General features: G+C 42.4%; 1 protein-coding gene across 1 annotated transcript in view; it reads right to left on the bottom strand.

Moving 5' to 3' along the window:
- Positions 1–15,675, bottom strand: part of AKAP6 (A-kinase anchoring protein 6) — a 539,834-nt gene extending 524,159 nt beyond the window's left edge. The window contains exon 1 of the mRNA XM_025443999.3: positions 15,576–15,675. The gene's annotated coding sequence lies outside the window, so the exon portion shown is untranslated. The remainder of the gene's footprint in view (positions 1–15,575) is intronic.
- Between the last annotated feature and the right edge of the window lie 5,079 nt (positions 15,676–20,754).

Genomic DNA, 20,754 nt, shown 5'->3' with positions numbered 1-20,754 from the left:
CTCCCTTTAAGTCCCTTGCACTCCAAATTCCATCTTGGTATCTACATCCAGAGAACATAAACTGACATAATTAGTAAAGACTGGGTTGAGAAAGCAGGCAGTAAGATAGGATTTTTGAACTGGACCATCCACCTCTCATCTGACAAAGAAGAACACATGCCAAGTGGTTGTAGGGCATGGATAGTCCCTGGCACAAGGGGGCTGGAAAGCTACTAAAGAGCTTACTGATAGAAATGTGGGAACACATCCCAATGGAGGCGAATACCCTTGCCGGTAAGATTGAGACATTTGAAGGGTAAGGAGGGAACAATGCATAAAAAAGGACAGTAGATTGGTCGATTATTATTAAGTAGTATTGCCCTGCAGAGGGATAATGGACAACTGGACAGCATCTAATAATAAAGACTAAATATAAAAATTAGAAAATCTTGGGGGATCCCTGGGTGGCTCAGCGGTTTAGCGCCGCCTTCAGCCCAGGGTGTGATCCTGGAGTCCCGGGATTGAGTCCTGCATTGGGCTCCCTGTGTGGAACCTGCTTCTCCCTCTGCCTCTCTTTCTCTCTCATGAATAAATAAATAAAATCTTTAAAAAAATTAGAAAATCTTTTTGGTGGTTTACAAAGAGGACCTTTTCTTTCATGCTAGAAGAGTGGCACAACTGAGGAGCAAACCCAGGACTACATAATTATAAAGCTTCAAAAACAAATGCTTATTCAAGACAGGTCTATTATACAAAACTCTTAGCTGGAAAAACCTGGGACCCATAGGGGGTCAGTTGGGTTAAAGTCTCTAAGGATTATGGTTCTACAGACTCCCCTGCAGAGATGGCCCACCACTCTTGTTAGGAGTTTGCACATGCCCCATGCAGACAGACACTGCAGAGGCCTCTCAGCCAAGGGCAGCACATGCCACCTTCAGGAGTGGCCCCACCTTGTCCCCTGGCTGTTAAACTAGTAACTAGGGATAAATTCCAGCATAATCTGACAAGCTAGGACTGATAAGAGAGGAGTTATAAGACTTAGTCAGCATGTGCTGACAGCCCAGAGGAGGACCTCTATGGCTGGATTTTAAGGGTGCTTAATCAAGGCAGGAATAATACAAGACTGTATAAGCGGGATCCCTGGGTGGCGCAGCGGTTTGGCGCCTGCCTTTGGCCCAGGGCGCGATCCTGGAGACCCGGGATCGAATCCCACGTCAGGCTCCCGGTGCATGGAGCCTGCTTCTCCCTCTGCCTGTGTCTCTGCCTCTCTCTCTCTGTGACTATCATAAATAAATAAAAAATAAAAAAAAAAAAAAAAAAAAAAACAAGACTGTATAAGCAAGAGTAAATTGACTTAGAGGCACTTTCTTGGGATGTGAGATTTAACACTCTGGCAAGGACCTCAGGGAAGGAGCAAACTTGCTCTTAGTGCAGCCCCTAGAAACCTGGAGAAGACTATAGCCTATGCTAAGGAAAGTAGGCATACTGGAGGGAAGTAGCACCACTCTTGAAAGTGGCACATGCTACCTATGGCAGAGAGGCCCTCTGTAGGAACTCTCTGCATGGGGGATGTGCCGACTCCTAACAAGGTGGTAAGCCACCTCTGTATCATATTTGGCATTCTATGATGCTAAATGGCCCACCAGAGGATTATATTTCATGGAGGTGTGAAGAGAGATTTCATTTACAAAGGCTAGCACGAATTTGCTAGTGAGAAAGAAACCAGCATCACTAAGAACTTTAGTGGTGGCTCTCCTCTGTAGGCCAGAGCGTATTGTACCAGAGACAGTCACAAAACTTGACTTGCTGATAGTGACAGGGCTGATGGGCCCCAAAAACAATAGAGACCAGGTAGCAGCACAGAAACTAGAAGAATAAAATTACTGCAATAACTGGAAAGGCTAGAGGGGCACTTGGGCTGATCAGAGACTAGAAGGAAAAGATACCAGAAAATCAGAGACAAAAAGATCCATGTGAATGGACTTATAGTTATGACCATGAAGTGTGAAGATTTTTGTGTTACATGTTAATGCCCATCAGAAAACATCCACCATGGAATAGGCACTAAACAATTAAATAGGCGAAATTACTTGGCAGTTGATGTGAGTCGACCTTTATCATTAGCCACCTTGAACATATGCATGCCCACAGTGGCAGAGATGAAGGCTACACTGGGGCCCAAAACATGATTCCAACTTATCAGGGTCAATCTAGTACTTCCATCTCTGAATTTCCAACCTCAGAGACTAATGTTCAGCATCCTATATGGCACTATTCCTCAAGGAGACCAACTAGTCACTTGGTGGTAAGTTGACACTATACCTTTTCCAGGATCAATGATTTAATAGGAGTATACACATGTTCTGAGGATGGGTTTGCTTTACTATCTGCAGAATCTCAAACAGCACCACTATCCAGGGATCACAGTATACCTATTCCAAAGACATGGAATTTCACAGAACATGGCACGCGACCAAGGAATGCATTTCATAATGAAGGACATGTGGAGTGGATTCATAACCATGGACTACATTGGTTATATCACATACTGCACCAGCCAGAAGCCACTAGCCTGATAGAACACTGGAATGTTCTAGTTGAAGGTATAGCTGAAATACAAGCTTGGAAGCAATTCTCTGCAAGAATGGGATGACATTGTCCAAGATGCAGGACAGGTAATAAATCTATATGGTGCTGTATTTCCGTAGGAAGAGCTCATGAGTCTGGGAACCAAGAAGCAGAAGCAGGAGTGGCCCCACTCACTATCATTTCCAATGACCCCCTAGGGGGTCTTTGTATTTCCTATCTTTATTACTCCAGGCTCTGCAGGGTTAGAGGTTCTCTTCCAAAAGGAAGTGCTCTCTGCAAGGGGACATGGTTTTCTTCGACATCATATGAAAACCTGCTAAGTGCAGAGTCTCTCATTCTCTTTTAGTTCAGGGTTAAGACATAGGCAAGACATCACCAACTATACTTCTGTAGCTCATGATTAGACAATATGTGCACTACAGACATTGCAAATTTGGGGTCTCCTGTACATCTGGTTCCAGCACTATTTTATAAAGTCTTAGGGTGTGAAAGGATTATCCTCTGGCTTACCTGCATGCTGCTTACAGAATTCCCAAATCACTTAAACTGCCTTCCTCAAGGGCTTTTTCCTGTAAAACTCTCAGTTTAGTGAAAGATCAGAAGAACTACCTGCTGCCTGGGGCCAGGGCTGAGTTGGTAGATGAGTCACAGTTGATCTATTTAACTCTTTCCATTTGCCAGATATGAGTGACACTACTTCCCTCTTGGGAAGCAGAAGAGGAAACACAGCATTATAACAAACATGTGAGGCCAGATATTTACAATAATGGGCTTTTGTTGTAATGAATGGAATGTCAGAAATCATAATCTTAATATGCAGCAGCTAAAATGAAGGTCATTTTTTCTGTGGTGAATTACAAAGTAAATAGATTCTGTTTGACTGTGTTTAGGAGAAAGAAGGCAGGATTTTGACCACACCCTTCCTCCTCTAAAATTCCTAAGGCACTTGTGATATTTTGTTGTGAGTAGCTGAAATATTTGAATTTTTGAGGAAGAAGAGAAAGTGAAGTTAAATCTCACTAGCTCACAGAACCAAAATTAAAGGAGAAATGGAGAGCTTAGATATCTTTTTTCCTTCTAAAGCAATAGTACCATCAGGCATTTAAAGCACCTTCCTTAAAGTAAATTTTGCAACAAACAAGATCCAAAATACATGTGTCCTACAAAAACATTTCTTCTAGAAATTTCATAGTCATCAAAATAACAAAGATAACTATTAGGATTTGAAAGCGGTGGGGGGGGGGACGGGGCGGGGAGGGAGAAGCAAACCATAAGATACTCTTAATGAAAGAGAACAAAGGGTTGATGGAGGGAGGTGGGCGGGGAGAAGGGGTAATTGGGTGATGGGCGTTAAGGTGTGTACTTGTTATGATGAGCACGAGGTGCTGTATGTAAGTGATGAGCCACTAAATTCTACTCCTGAAATTAATATTACACTATATGTTAACTAACTAGAAATTAAGTAAAAATTTGGGAAAACACCAAACAAATAGCAATCCAAAAGGTTATTTTAGAATAAACTGTACCCAAAACAATTTAATTTATATAGGCCTAGGGTCTGAAAGACAAAGTTTAGGTTTCTAGAGATAAATGTATTAAAAGCTGGGGAATCTGGACAGTATCCCCAAAGCTGCCATTTACTCAGCAATCAGGTACAGTTTTGGAGTCAAAGCCATAACAATGGTATGAAGGAGACAGTTGTTGGTTTTAAGGTCCTTCAGTGGAGTTTTAATTTCCTGGAATGCAAGGGAGGAAAGTTCAGGCCAACCCAGCCTGTCTTTTCTGAGAGACGGCCAAACTCCAGTGACGATCTGATTTAGGCAGCCAAGAAGTCTTAGTTTTGATCTTTTGTAAGGAAAAGTTGGGATTCTGCCCAAGTCAACAGAAAGGGGAAGAGGCTGGGATGGGAATAAAGACTGAGATGATGCCTGCCTACATACTGGGTAGGCATGCCCAGTTTGAGGCCTCCCGCTCGCCTGCTTAGGGTTGAGCAATTACTGAGTTGCTGTCTACTGGGCCTTTACACAGACCTTATATTCATGTACAGTGTCTCTTATTGTTTTAAAACATCTTAGAGATGGTCTTACCAGTGACAGCTGACCCTAACTAGAGAGCAAGACCCTGTTTCCTCTCCAGAACATTTTCTTGGGAGGTCTAAATCAACTCCTTAACTACTCTGTATGCTGGACATAAAGGAGTGTAACTGGGCTGGGAGCCCAGAGACAGAGAGCTGAGTTCAAATGGCCTGTGGAAGCTGCTTTCTCAGTAGCATATTACTTGAGAGGTAGTATGGTGTAATGGTTTCAAACATGGATCATGAAGTCAGAGCTGGATCTGTTCCAGTTCTGCCACTTACTAACTGTATAAATCCTGGCAAGCTTTTTAATCTCTATAAGTCATTATTTCCCATCTGAAAAAAAAAAAAAAAAAAAAAAACCCAAGGTAAATACCTACCTCACAAGAAATAATGAGATAATACAGGTAAAGTACTTGGCATATAGTTAGTGGTTGACATCTATATTATCCTAATTATCAACAGAAAAATGAATTACAGAAAAGGGAAGGAAAAGGAACTCCTCATCTTTGACTGTTTCCCAAGTTGAATCACAGGTGCATGATTACTATATCCATTTATATTAATGTATATTTGAAAAACAAATGAGATCAACGTGTGAACCCCATTGAGAATGAAATACAAGAAGGTTTTTTTTGGGGGGGGGTTAGAGAAAGAGAGGTGAGCTGGGCAGGGAGGGGCATAAGGAGAGGAAGAGAGAGAATCATAAGCAGGCTCCATGCCCAACCCAACATGGGGCTCAAACTCATGACCCTGAGATCATGACCCAAGCTGAAATCAAGAGTCAGATGCTTAACTTACTGAGCCACCCAGACACCCCAAGACCCTTATGACTTGAGGAAACCAGGACAGGGCCTTGATGTTTGATTGCTCCCTTTTGGGAGTATTCTTTCTCTGAACTCCAACTTTTTGCTTTCTAAGTCTCCTAAGACATAGGAGAATTCATATTTTCAACTACCATTCAGTTACATATTGAGATTTTAAGATGTAGATAATGATGAAATCTGAAATTCTTACAAATTTTTTTAAAGATTTATTTATTTATTTATTCATGTGAGACACAGAGACAGAGAGAGAGAGGCAGAGACAGAGGCAGAGGGAGAAGCAGGCCCCACATAGGGAGCCTGATGTGGGACTCGATCCCAGGTCTCCAGGATCATGCCCTGGGCCAAAGGCAGACGTTCAACCGCTGAGCCATCCAGGGGTTCCAGTCAAGAAAACAAATAAGCAAACAAAAAAGCAAAAAATCCTACCAGACAATGAAAAATGAAGCTACCATATGTCCAGATGAGAATTTTAAGTGAACTAATTATATCAGAAGTAAAACCTCATCCCCACCCCCCAGGAAAAAAACTTATTATTCTCTTACCAAAATTCTCATTCAAAAGCTAACAATCTTGCAGTGTTTTGTTGTTTTTGGTGAAGAAAGTAATTTCTACAGTGTACTGCGTTTCCTTGAAGATAAAATACACAAAGTCCTAAATATTTACCAGATGATACAGATCTGCCAGTGTTTTCAGCCAAGTTTCCAAAGTTTTATGAAATCACTTCTTGGATATATTTCTAACAATCTGGACCATGATAATTTAACTGGAGAGGATTTTTCCACCTTCTTCACATGGCCCTTAGTTCATAAGTCTCTGTGTGTGTCCAAATGAAACTCACAACTTGCAATCCTGAATGCCCTTGCTCGTTCAGAAGCAGTTGTTATCAACAGATAAATATACAAAAAAGTTTATTCTCTGGGAACATCTATTTCCAGTGAAGATACCACGTGTTCTGGCCTAAGCACAAACTGATTTTGTCGGCCTCCACTTACTCAGATCTCAACTATCTGCCCTCTTAAAATATCTTCTCAAAAATAAATTTCAATTCAGTTTTTCTACACTAGCAATTTTCAATTCAGATCCCACAGAGGCATGTACCAAGCCTGCCTCAATCAGAGTAGCTCCACTTTGTTTTCTTTAAGCTTTATCATTTTATTTGAATTAAAACTTTTAAAACATTTGGGAAAAAATTTACTTTTCTGTAATTATAACCTTTAATGAAAAAGAAAGCCAATTCCATTACTTCAGTTACTAGACTCTTTTAACTAATCATAGATATAAAATGTCATATTCCCATTTAAAAATCTATCAAAAGTATTGTATGCCTCTGAGATACTGTAAGAAACAGGGAGGCTAGACCTCCACATCCTGTCCCAGTTGCCTGGAGGGTCTGACTGCCAAAAATCTAAGTGTTCCCCATGGGAGTTCCACATACATATCCAGCCAGGAAGGTCACATTCCATCCAGAACTCCAGAGAAAGAAAATGATCCAAAGGGGTGTGAAACCAGGCCAAGCATTCACTACAGACAAAAATTCATCTATAAAGTAGCGACCCAGTTAATGAAGAGACACTATCCTCATTCTACCACACTATTATTTTTGCGTTTCTATGTGGGTCACGGCATGGAAAAATCCATGGAGAATTTGCCAGGGATAATATGGAAGTTATAATTGAGGATTGTTGACCCCACTTTTCCACTTAAACTGTCACATGAAGGGAAAGGTGAGACCACAGGGAATAGCAAAACCACATTTGCCCAGGCATTGGGATTTCATAGACAAGAAAATGTTTTTAAAGAATTAGGGAACTGACCTACAGTTGCTTTTTCTTTTGGTGAGCAAATATATGCTTAAGGTGATAACCCTCAACTATTACCATCATTTTGTAAAAGAGCTTTTAGCACTGGAAAATAAAGAGATTATAACCTCAGGAAAAAAGGGCATTCCTTTCCTCAGTAGGTCAGTTGGCCCTCTTGTACTGACATCACAATGAAACAAGCCACCCTGGCCCCTATGTTGGATCTAAAATTTTGTTTTGTTTTCACTTAAAGCCAGTGAAAAGAACCTCAAGGCAAGCCTGGTCAACACACCCTGTATCCCGAGGAATGAGGCCAGAGGATGCTGTGATACAGGCTCCCACAGCAGTCTGAGACTGAGGCAGCCGGCCCCAACCTCAGCAACTGGTGAGGAAATCCCTGTAGGACCTTGTGAATGAAGATCATCCATCAGAAATCCAAGTGCATCATGGCATTTCATGAGCTTTGCTGTACTCTGCCCAGCCCTGGGAAAGAGATGGAGGGGCCAGGAATGCACAGACTCCCTAGCTTTGCCCGTCAGCTTTCCCAGCTTGGTGATCCTTTTCCAGCAGAGGGCAGAACACACACATCGAAAACTCCAGAGCCACCCAAGGTTTCTGCCTTTCATTAGGTCCCTGGTCTTATTTCTTTAAAAGCTGGCCTTGTGAAAGAGGAAATTTTGCAAACAAAAAGCCCCACCCACATTCCATCCCTGAATCCTGTTTACACAGTGCTTTGCTCTTCACTGAGAGGCTGAAATTCTTCACAAAGAGAAGGACCACAAAGTCAGGAAAGCCTAACCAAAAAACTCCAAACACCAGGATCAACATGTTCTAGCTGTTAGAAAGCCCAGCACATTAACTCACGCATTTTTTAAAAAGTTTCTGAACCCTATCAAAGTTTTCATTAATCTTCATCACATGTGTTTATAAAGGTAGATAATAGTTATGTATTATCATTTCTAAAGAAGCCAGTGGCCTTTACGTTGCCTTGTTCCAAGGAGAGAAGGCACATAAGTGTCTAGTTACCATACAGTAGTAGGTCAGGAGAATAGCCAAGAAAACCAAAAGGTATCTCTCTACTGCAGTCTGTTTTCACAAAAGTGAAATCATATTTCAAGCTGAAAAAGTATTTCCTGAAATGCACTCTAATTGAATATTTCAGACACAATAGTAAGTAAGTAGGTCACTTGCTCTCTAGGATTCAAAGACTATCAGCCTATGGAACTTGACTTCTATCCTAAACAGGAGAGTTAAAGGGAAAACACTATGAAATAAGAAAATCCACCCCACAAAGCTCTTAACAGCAGCGGATACAGCTCAGGTATACAATCGATGACCAGGAGTTCTGTAGATAATTTTCAAAACTTAACTGACCTATAAAAGTATAAGTAATTGCACCTCCCCCAAAATCTGCAACAACCACATCCACAACCACCACCCTCCCTTTTAGACATTTTCTAGTCAGAAATTGGACCCAGGAATAAATGCCCCAGAAACATTCTTTAAATAGCCCAAATTTGATTGTCAAACCACACTCCTCCACACTCCCCCTCTTTTTTTTTTTTTTTTTTTTCAGTGTCTAATCTGGTCCTGCTCCCACCCTCAAATGATTATCCAGTGTTCTCAGGGGTGCTCATGCTCTGTGCTCTCCCAGATGCTGTCTGCCGTGCAAAGTAGAGAGCTGAAAGGATCTGACACAGGAATGAATGTGGCTGCTGCTACAGATGAGGAAACCCTGGCCCTGAAAAACGAACTCCCCGAGACCACACTTTGCCAGAGTTACAAATCTACCCTCAGTATCCTGGGCCCTCGGAGTCTTGTTATGTTGTTCATTTTCACCAGACAATAAGCACAGGGCCAAGGCCACCGGCTTCGTTGTTAGTTCTCTCAGAAAACGCATCTTTAATGAACAAGGGGTTCGAGCTAGAGTTTTCAGAAAACTTGGAGCAGACACAATTTTGAGGAGTAGATACTTTCCATGTTCTCAGAACACATTCTGCCTGGAAAGAAATCACATTTTAAAATGTCAGCATAGAGAACTGAGCTGTGGTAACCTGCCCCTTGGCAAATGTAAAGAATATAAGCTTCAAGAGGGCAGGGACTCTGTTTTATTCCCATCTGTACCCCAAATACCTACAACAGAAACCGACACTGAATAGCAGCCCCACAATAAATATTTGTTAGATGAACAAAATGAAGGAAGCATCCCTCTTCCCTTCTCTCTGTAATCCATCTCTACCCTCCGTTCACTCCCTGTACTTAAGTCTAGTTCCTTTGACCAAAACTCTGTTGTCAGGTAACACCCATTGATCATATTTATACACTAGTAAGTAGCCTTTAAGCGGCTGTTGGAGGACTTGGAATTTCAGTTTTACTCTAAAAGGTGGCTTTGGCCCCTCTGCAGGCCCAGTGTCAGTCAGCAATGGAAAGCCTTTGTGGCCAGGCCCTATCCATCCTCCTCTCCACGCAGGAGGCCAAGCTTTGAATTCTTTGGGAGAATGGCAAGTTGTTCTTAGGAATAGCTCCCTTCCCTAGTGACCTCCTGATACACTCCTGGGGCTCTCCTTAGCTTTCATGTCTTTGTAAGATAATCTAAATCCCTATCTTCCTGCTGTCTCTATCTTCCTTTCTCAGCTATCAAAACCTAGAAGACATGCTGCTGTTGCACATGTAGGCTCAACCGTAGAGTTAAATGAATGCAAGCCGCCGATTTCCCACAGCTCACTCTGTGAAGACAGAGCCCTTCCTTCCTCATCGCGTTAACCAGGAGCCCATCCTTGCCCTGTCACACACTAGGGGGTGCTGTTGCCATATTCAGACCCCAGGAGCTGGCCACAGGGAGAAGAAGGAAGTGACCGGAGCTTCCAGGGTCCTGGGAGACATTTCTAGTTAGGCCTCTTGCACAACCCTTCCACAAAGTTTCTCAGAATCGAAGCCCATTCCATCACCTGAAGCTACATAACTCCAGGGGTAAAGCTTACATATGGTGCAATGGAAAGGGAGGGCTGAAGATGTGCAAACTAAAGGTTGTACTTCACGACTCATGTAACATATGGGCTCACATAACAGGATTTATGAGAACTGCTGGACATTAATAATTAACCCCCACTAACCACTGGAGAAGAAAATCCTGTTTATACAACCAAGTGGCAAACACTGTCAGGCAGATTTAAATGTGTCAGAGGCAACCAGAACAGCCAGGAAACACTTGAGTTTGTCCCTGCTTTTCACAATCATCTTTCCTGGTATGTGATGTCTAAGACTTTGAGAATGAAAGCTTCATACACAAACAAATGAATATCAGCTTCTCCCAGCCCCCAACTTGGCTCCTGCACAAAGCCTGCAGGCTGCCAGAGAAGCGTCTCTGGCCTCAGTTAACTCTTTGCTTGAATGACGGTGGACCTGCACCACAGGAAAAGCTCTCATACAGCAGAATGCCTTTTCAAATTTCCGAGCAAACCATCATGACAAAGAGTATTTTGTTGGGTTTGTGGGTTTTTTAATATAAGCTGAGCAAAATATGTAGTTAATATAAGTTCTCTGAATGAGACTCACACCTAACAGTATGAACATTAAACATTCCCACACAGAGAAGAATGGATCTGCACCAAGGGAAATAACTCTGGTATTAATCCAAGGAGAAACAATCCTTCTCACCCTCCCCCCACCACAAGCTAGGGTTTCACACCCTTTGTTGGTTCACACAAATGCTAATGAGCAACAACTCACCAATGCTAATGATTAGAAGTCTCTTTGGCTCCAAAAACAATCCAGCCAAGCTAGAAACTTGAAGAATCTCAAAGTGGTTCAAGAGGGACTCGGCCAGTCTGAGGTGCCATTTTAGGGCAAATCTTACACAGAATGGTTTCCTTTTTGCTCTAAACTCTATTCCTAAAAGGGACAGAATCCCAACTACAGATACATCAAACTTTCAGACAAAATGCAAAAATGTTCCAATCCCAGCTTTTTTGCAACAGCTACTCTGACATTTCCACATAAAGCTCTAAAGTCAAGGCTAAAATATACCATACTTTATATAGTGTCACAGAAATTTTTAAGAAAAGTGGATCTCAACCTAATGTCTGCTCTCACTCCCATCAATTACCAAGGCTGACTACTGTAGTAGTACTTAACTAAGACCCTTAGAATGGGGAGGCTGGGGGATGTGATATGGGGTATAGTTTGAAAAAGGCTTACTCTGGGAATGTGACTCTGAATAGTCCCCTGGGGGGACTCTGCTCGACCTCACTGGAAATCACTAAGGTTAGCACAGTCGTCTGCCAACACAGCACGCAAGGGGGTTAGCACAGGACACACCAATATATTCAATAAGGTTCTGATGAAACAAATCATGAGCATTTCTAGTCCTAATACCCTGAAGCTTTAATCTTTAAAATGAAAAACATAAAGACAAACCCTTGTACCTGTTGCTATCCAAAAACCTTCATAAACAAAATGCTCATTGGTTTGAAAAGAAGAGCAAAAACAAGTTTTAATTTAACATTATCAGGTATATTTTTTGAAATGTGTTTTACAACCATTCCCATAATTTCCTAATTCCAACAGTGAGAATGACATCTTGCCCTCTTAGTAAATTCGGCAGCAATCTCAACCATATTTACCCAGTAGATTCATCTGAAAAGACTAAAATATCCTTGCCGTCACACCTCCTTAATGGACTGCCAGTTGTCATTAGCTTAGGTGAGACCGGGGCATCATACTTCTTAAAACTCAAGTGCACAGCCAGGTTGATACTAATGAACTGGTGTAGCCAGGCCCATCACCTGAATGTAATTAACTGCCTTTTTTGAGCTTTCCCATATCTGAATTTTATTCTGCAAAATGAAGTTAATCAAGAGTTCTCCCATCTGAATATAGTGAAAATAAGGCTATAATAATAAAGAACTTTGTGGTAATGAAAAAAGAAAGTAGGTGCTTTTATCTTGATATTTGAAACCAACTGCTGACACTACTCATGAAGCCACAGGATGCTGATGAGGTGGTGAAATGAGACTCCAAATATGCAACAAATTCATAATACGAGGTAGAAATATATTACATCTCTTTTCCAAAGACCCTATTGCATTGCAGAACTTGGCATTAAATTCAAACGAAGAGGCAGCAGAAAGATAGAGAGAGGAAAGGGATGTGAGAAGGTTGCATCACGCAATCTAAATGCAGATCCATATGGTGGAGAAGTTTAAATCCCTAGTCCTGTGGTTCAAACACAGCAAAGACACCTGGGAAAAGAGTCAAGGCCACCCTGCCTGCCTCTCCTTTGCTTTCCCCCCTCCCATCCCCAGTCCTCCCTGCAAGGCCAATGAACCTAGTGAGGCTCCTGACTGAAACCACTCAGATCCCCTCTACCCCCACAACGGTAGAGAGCAGTCAGCCCCGAAGTGCTGGCAGAAGTCAAGGGGACATAGATCCTGTTGGCGCCTAAAACATCACTCAGCAACAAATGAGATCTTGGTAGAGAGTTATCAATACACTGAACCCTAGACATTAGGTCTCACTCAGTCCCAACTTGGCTTCAGAAGAAGGGTGCCAAGTGGCATCCTTCAGATACACAAGTTCTGAGCTGGAAATTTCACCTTCTCGGAAACCGAGAATCACAGAACCGCTTGGCTGGCAGAGGATGGCACATCTCATTCACTCACACCTATAGCGTCACCATGACAATAACACAGCTGGCTACGTAAGGACAAAACATAAGAAATACCTTACATAATCAAAGATACACAGAAAGGTGACTTGCATGGACCTGTGTTGGAATTTCACATGGGCAAAAGTCTCTAGCTCCTTCCAAATGTATTTCTAATGACCTAATTTGGACAGGATTTTGGTGATACAGCCTAGCAACTGGCACAAAGTGACTTCCCTAACACCTCCTGCAATACACCCACAAGCCCTGTTTCCACTCGTCTTTCAATCATTCCCAGTCAGGGCAAACCCCAGTCTTCGATTTCCTAAATGGTGTTTAATGATTTATGATTGTAATGATTTACAATGATTTTTCATGCAGTCACACTGAAGCAGGCTTCTAGTAACCAACCAGTTATCAAGCACATACTGTGTTCTAGGCTCTTATCCTCAATTTTGTCTTCACAAGTTATAAGGCAGATGTATGCTCCCTATTTTGCAGATAAGAAAATTAGAGCACAAAGAAACTGAATAGCTTCTGTCCAATGACACATAATCAGTAAGCAGTAGAACAGGCTCTGAGCTCAGGTTTGTCTAATCCTAAACTCATGTTCTTTAAAATAATGGTGGGTCCTTACATAGCATCGTGTGCCAGGCCCTGATCTAACCACACTTCAAATCTAACTTATTTAATCTTCACAACAAATCTAGGAGAGAGGTAGTAGTTCTACCACTGCTATTATTATGCAGATGAGAAAACTGAGGAACAGTGAGATTGAACAATTCTCAAAGTTTCGAAGTTCATAATTGAGAGCACCAGGATTCAAATCCAGGCAGGCTATTAAGTATTCAGGCCTTAACCACAGCACGCACTGCCCCCTCATTTTCCCTGTAACTTTCTGCATTCATTCATTCAAATATTGCTTAGGCCTCTCTATGCACCTGACCTCTTACCAGGTATTATTAAAAGGTAACTAGTGTTTGACCGATTCCTTCCCTCAGAGGGCAGCAGTCTAGGTGGGCAGAAGCAGCAAAACAATGTTAAAAAAAGAAGGTAGTTACCAGAATGGGAAGCCAGGTGTTGTCGCTTGGGACAGCAAAAGCACTGTAACAGACAGGAGGACCTCCCTGAGCATTGCGAGGGAGCTGAATTTGGACGGAATGATCCAGGACGGGGAAGAATGTGAGCAAAGGTAAAAAAGGTAAAAATAAGGAGGAGGAGGACTGGGGAGAAGAGAGGGACATGCCCCCCCCCCCCGCCCCCCGCCCCACAAGCCAGACTCTCTACTGTTGTTTTATGTATTTGCTATGTCATTTACTCTTCATGGCAGGCCTATAAGACATCCTCACTTAACAGTTAAGAAAATGAGGTGTAGAAAGTGCAACAATTCACTCAGTCACAAACTGGCCAAGGAACAGAGCTAGGTTTGTCTGCTTCAGATACCCTTTCTGTAAACCGGAGCCTCTTCACACAGGTGAACACAAACTTGCAAGGCCAAGGAATCAGGCAAAAGACCAGCAGGGCCAGGCAGCAACTAACCATTCTGATTTCTGGATCCCTTAGAGGCTCTTTATCTTCCTCTCAGCGCCCAAAAGGGTATGTGCTTTCTCACTGTAAAAGCCTCATCCCATGTGTTGCCGCTCAAAACAAGCTCCCTTTCTACAGACTGACATACCACCGTGACTTGCCTTGTCCGAGTATAGAGCAGTCCCCTAGAGCCAGTTGAGACCAGCAGGGAAGGGCCTGGCTGAGGACAAGCTCTCTGCTGTTGGGGCCCACTAAGGGAGACCCAAACTAGACCTGGGGGACCTCAAGGATCCCCCAATCCAGACTCCGCAGTTAGGAGGAAAAAATCGAGGAGCAGAAAAGGAAGGGGAGTGAGTCACCAAAGGCACTCCCTCCCCCCACCCAAAACAAAACAAAACAAAAAACAAAAACCACTAAGCTCCATAAAAGTGCTTTGGCAAGCAGAGATCTGAAATTCCTGCAACAGCTTGGAGAGGAGGTAACGAAGGTCCTGCCTTCCCACAGAGTCTGTCTTTAGATGCCAGTGCTGCTAAGACTAAAAAGAGCAAAAATGTTTTCTTAGCAAAGTTCAAGCTTGACTCAAATTTTGTACTGTTAGGATGGGGGTTCTGGTGAGGGGCCTCTAAAATGTGAATCATCAGCTCTTCATCAGCAACCCGGGGGTGCGATGTTTGGGGAAAGCACGCCTTCTTGAGACCTTGGATTTGCTCTTTCCTCTGCAGGAAAAGCAGTCCCTGATGTTATAGCACCCACCTACAGCTTCTTATAGCAGCCTTTTGCAGCACCCACAGTCTATAATAGGAATAGAGGAGTCATGATTCTTCTGCCATTGTACCCTTAGGTGGCCCTCTAAACAGACTTGAAGTAGTAGATCCAGCCAGAGCAAAAGAGAACGGGCTATCCAAAGAGTAAAAGTAGCACCCATTACATCACTGTCAGAATGTTTAAAATGTATATGGAGATTGTTATTCATCAAACTTTCCCTCTGGGAACAGATATAGCCCATTGCTCTTTATACGACCAAAGGACTGTGTGTTACCTTCCATTAATATTTCCCTGTCACTCTTCAGTTCCACTTCCACCAATCACCACATTAGAACATAGCCAAAAGACAGGACTTTTTAAAATGTACTTACCTTAATGTGCTCACAGTATTTATAGGTCAACTTCCCCACTGGCTACTTTTAGCGCAGCTGTACAGTGTGTGATGGGGATTTCTTCTCATCCACTCTGGCATAGGCAAAGTCCTCAGAGAGAGCAGAACCTAGATATGTTTAAACAAAACAGACCAATGACCTTGGGCTATATCATTCACACAGTAGTGGCTGGATAAGCTCCCTACTCGGTGGGGCCTCTGCTTTTCCCTCTGCCTCTGCCCCTACCACTCGTGCTCTCTCTCGCTGTCTCCCATTCGTCCAACTGCCAGCTACACATCTCTAGGACATCCCACAAACTCCTGACTCCACATGTAAAAAACTGAATTCATCACCTTTTCTATCACCTCCCAATACCCTTCTCTTTTGTGCTGTTCTCTGTCATATTGATGGCACCTTCTAACATGGCCCAAATCAGAGACCTTGGAATCTGCCCTTACTCTTTGCTCCTCCTCACCCAAGGTCCCTCACATCCAATCAATTTCAAGAACTGTCAGTTCCCTCTCTTGAATCCATCCATGTTTCCCCACTCTCACTGCTACAAACCTAGTACAGGTTAAAAGCATCATCTAAATTTGAGATGTCTACCAACTGGTTCTCCTGTCCCTACTTGACTGCTTCCAATCCATTGTTATGCTATACCCATGGATCTTTCAAATATGTATCTAAGGATTTCAAACCCCTCACTAAAAATCCTTCTGTGGCTCCACTCTGCTTTTAGGATGAAGTCCAATTGCCTTAACCAACTGAAGAGACTCTACATGACTTGTCTCCCATATACTTTTCCAGCCTCATCTCTCACCAGAATTCCTTTATGTTTCATGTAATATAACAGCCACAGTGAATCTCTCTGATCTTCAAACTTGATGTCTCTCTTGCCTCCTAGCCTTCCTGGAATCACAGAATTATATAGAGAAAACAGACTGAAAAATACCCAAATTGGGGCTTTCCACCAACTTCATTCTTATCTTTGGAAAATTCAATCCAATTCAATGAACATTTATTGAGTGCCCACCAAGGGTAAAACAATACCTTACCAGCTGCAAAGACACTTACTATGTAAGACATATCCCATGCCTATGGAATTTGCAATTTCGTTGCTCCTCTTGAACCTGAGTTTAAAAGTTCAAGTTTCTGAAGTCTTCCTCGAACTTAAGTTCAAGCCACACAAAGAAACTATCTGTCCCTGGCACAACTGGTTTGTACCTATATTCACTTTCACCAGAATGTTTCACCCCCTTCTCTACCAAGCCAGGGCCGACATACCTTCTCCCTAGCTCTATACCTCAAAGAAGCCCCAACTGGTTGTTAATGGCTAGATTACAAAACTCTGTTGGCTTTTTCAGCTATTGCTTAAGTTACTCCATCTGGTCTTGATCACCCAATATTCCCAGGAGCCAGAAACCCTGCATTTAGTAGCTATGTGGGGTGTTGGATTTTTAAGTTTAAAAGAGTGGGGCTCAGAAAAGGGGTAGAGGGAGGAGTCACCTTGAAGAAATTTAATACCCAGCATTTCTGATTGGCCCTGGCCACAGGAATAGAGCAAAAACAATGGAGCTAGGCAAAAAACACCTATCTAGAATCAAAAGACTATATTTTATGTCTTTGTTGAGTTAGGAATGTGATTTCATAAAGGAGACATGATCTTGGTGATAGTGTTCTCTCTTCTTGGCAGATGACTAGAAAGCGTCATATTACTGGGCAGACAAATGACAAAACATCATCCCTTCCTCCTGACTAGAGGCAGACTTTGTACAGAGCATGTGCTGCATGTCCCCATATAGCTGGCCCGTGTACACCTCTATGCCTTCTAAAGTCATAGCTATCATAACATAAATGGAATACACTTTCTCATGTTTCTCACCACTCAGCTCTGAACAAGAGAGAAACAGAGAAAGTTATTATAACACACTTTCTCTACTTGGAAACTCATATGAAGTTTCCTATGCCTTGAACTTTCTTTTTTTTTTTTTTTTTTTTTTGCCTTGAACTTTCATCATCTGTTCATAATGGCCAATTCTGACCCACCTATCTACCCTCAGTGAGGCAGAAATTTGAACTGTTCTCAAATATAACAAATACAATTCTTGGCAATCAGAGTTTTACCCAGAGGTAGTAATAAAGCATTATCATCCCAGTCCAATGACTATCAATAGAGAGAAGCAACATGAAAGTGTCAAATAGGGAAGAGAGCATGCTACAGCTGGGTTTAAACACTAAAAACTAAGGAATAGGATACAGAGAATCAAGTGGCCATTTGTCCTATGTCTTACTCCTTTGGTTTTTTTAGGTTGATTTGATTCCCATCTATTTCAAGGTACGGCATATTCTAGTTGAATCTGGTTTGGGAAGCAATTAAGGATTCTGGGCGCTTCTTTCAAGGGAGGCCCTGGGCTTTAGTTTAGCTGAGTGTTCCTAGATTTAAGATACCTTTCCTCCCACGTATCACAAAGGAGGTTTGTGAGTGTATGTTGAACAGCAACAGTTGGAAGCAAGAGAGTCAAAAGATTGGATATGGTATCAACCCTATGTTTCACCTGCATCCTTAGAAGCGTGAAGATTCAGCCGCTATGGTAGCAAAACCTCCCACAGAACTGTACATAGAGTGACTTTCATACTTGCCACATCTTTGACATGGCTTTGTTAACCCCTGCATTCCCTCTAAGAACCTGTCAGTAAGTCTTTCAGACAGCATCAGATGAGGAAATTATGGTTTGCAGGCCAAAGATACTGAGTTCAGAAACATTTACCAATTACCTCCTCCATGGAGAACGATGGGTTTAGCGTTAGGGTGTAGTAGGTAGGGTGAAGAAGGGCTTGAAAGATGAGAGGCACAGGAAGCTTCCCCTCACAGGAACTTAAAAATGAGGAAATTGACACATACATGAAATAAATTATACAAAAGAGGGACAGAACCCAGATGTCTAGGGTTGTGCTTGCTCAAAGAGAATAAAATTTGTAACTGGTCCTACCATCAGCACCTTTTAAGTGTTTTTCATTCTTCTAGACTAAAACTTTATCATACCAGCCAAGGAGCAATGAGCAGAAATATGCTTCTTGGGCAAGATTCATTTATGTTCTTTTGCTATTCCCAAGACACAGGCCTTGAAGCCTATTTTCAAGTTAAACTAGTTTTGATGTGTGAGGAGATATGGTCAATAAAATAGTAAATAGCCAAATAAATCAAAAAAATTAGAAAGGCCCACAGAGGCCAGGTTAGGATGTATCTGCCCGCAGGTATTTGGGCTCTGCTGCACAGACCTACAGATCCAAGAGGATGCCACATAACTGGGTGCCCCTAGGGTCTTTTCCAGCCTGGGGAGACAGTAATTGCAGGCCTAGCAGGAAGGTCTGTGAAACCAACTGCAGAGCTCCCCAGCACACTGTATTAAATGCCATCAAAACCAGAGGCTTTGCTGATAAGGGAAGTATTGCATTAGACAAAATAAGTCAGGATACTACAAATCCTCAGTCAGACCCACTTCAGCTTGATTGCAATTCTTGACTCCAGGCCTATTTCTGAAAGACATCAGACACGGAAGGAAAACAGTCTGAGAAAAAATACAGCTTATTCCATTTGGAGGATAGAGAATGAGACATGTAACAGATGGAATGGGGAAGGGCAAAGGGCTTAATAAAATTCACTACAGGATTAGGCACTCATTTGATTAAAACCAGCATATGTGGGGCAGAAGCAGAACGAAATGACACCACTCTGACTCATGCTTCAGGGTGTGCAGCCACCACCACGCAGGCAAGACCAGGTGGAAGCCACATACACCATCCCTGCTAAGAAGCATCATAACTAGGGAACTGGACTGTGAAGGTTTGGCCTCGCTCTGTAATGTCATGAGAGTCCTGGCCACAGAAACAACAACTCATCTGGGATAGAAACAGAAGAGCTCAGTTTGCATCCTCAGTGCCAAGCACAGCACTGGACCTATCAGTGCTGAATAACTGTGATTCAGTTAAGTCTAACCTCTTAGTTATGTCCATGATATCTGGAGGGCTTATAGATACATACATTCTGTGACCATATGTCCAGACTTGCCTGATAGTCCCAGTCTCCACTTGGATCAGCAGAATCAGTAATGCCCCCTTCCACTTGCAAAAAGGTATCCGTCTGGACAGCAGATTCTACTTTCCTTTAAGTATACAGTCACCAAAATGAATGTTTTCCACTGATTGGATGAGCACAAACACACACTTTTTCTGTCAGTAACTCCTCAGTCCTTGCAGAACCTGTCTTTGGTCAACTTTGTGAGGCCCTTTGTTCTCTGGTCTCCCTTTTTCTCTCTCACCTATGTCTCCGTTGTTCCTTCCATCCCTCTGTGTCCCTCAAGTGTCCTGTCTCAACCCTGGTGGGGCGGAGGAGGGGGGGAGTCGAAGGGGGATGCATCAGCTTCTCTGTGTCCTGCGAGTCCAGATTATTTTCATTCCTTCAGAGTCTCAGGGACACCATTGCCAATGCACCTTTCCTTGCTAATATTTATCAGCCTTCATAGTCTGACTTTAATATACTTCTGTGCTGATAGTCTCTACCTTTTTTCCTGACTTATCAGAGACCTCCCCAAGAATGAATGATAATGAAGAGAAAAAAGAAGCAAGTGAGGAAAAAAGCCCTATCTTACTATAAATAAATAAATCCACATAGCTTGAATGAAGTCCTACACATGGGCAAGGAGATGATGGCCTTTTAGCCTTGTGCATTTTTCTTATCTTCCAGAAAGAAATAACTGAACTATGTGCTTGCTTTTTAAGCAGGGAGTCTGATTTATCCTTGGGACTTGTTATCTATTTCTTTTTATTTAGTGTAGTGTTTATACCAGCAGGATTCAAGAACAAATTCTATTTTGTTCAAGATAAATCATCATTCACTTCAGGAAGCCCAAAACCATCACAAAAATAAAGACAAGTAGGAGGAAAAAGAGATGTTAGTAAGAACTGGATCCATTAATGAGTCTGGGATTCTGATATCTTTTGATGTAAATTTTTTCAACCTTTCTCTCAGACCACAAGTGGGAGTTTATTACCTGGTGTGTTAACTTCTTATGAGCTTCAGGCACCATTACTAATAAGGAAATGATAGCATATCTATTGACTCTGTCTTCATAAAAGGAAGCAAGAGACTCATCTGGCCATATCAGATGCAGGACTAAAT

This window comes from Canis lupus, chromosome 8 (assembly GCF_003254725.2).
Source record: "Canis lupus dingo isolate Sandy chromosome 8, ASM325472v2, whole genome shotgun sequence".
Lineage (NCBI taxonomy): Eukaryota > Metazoa > Chordata > Mammalia > Carnivora > Canidae > Canis > Canis lupus.
Note: the sequence above shows the minus strand (reverse complement) of the source record. Positions and strands in the feature narration are given on the sequence as shown.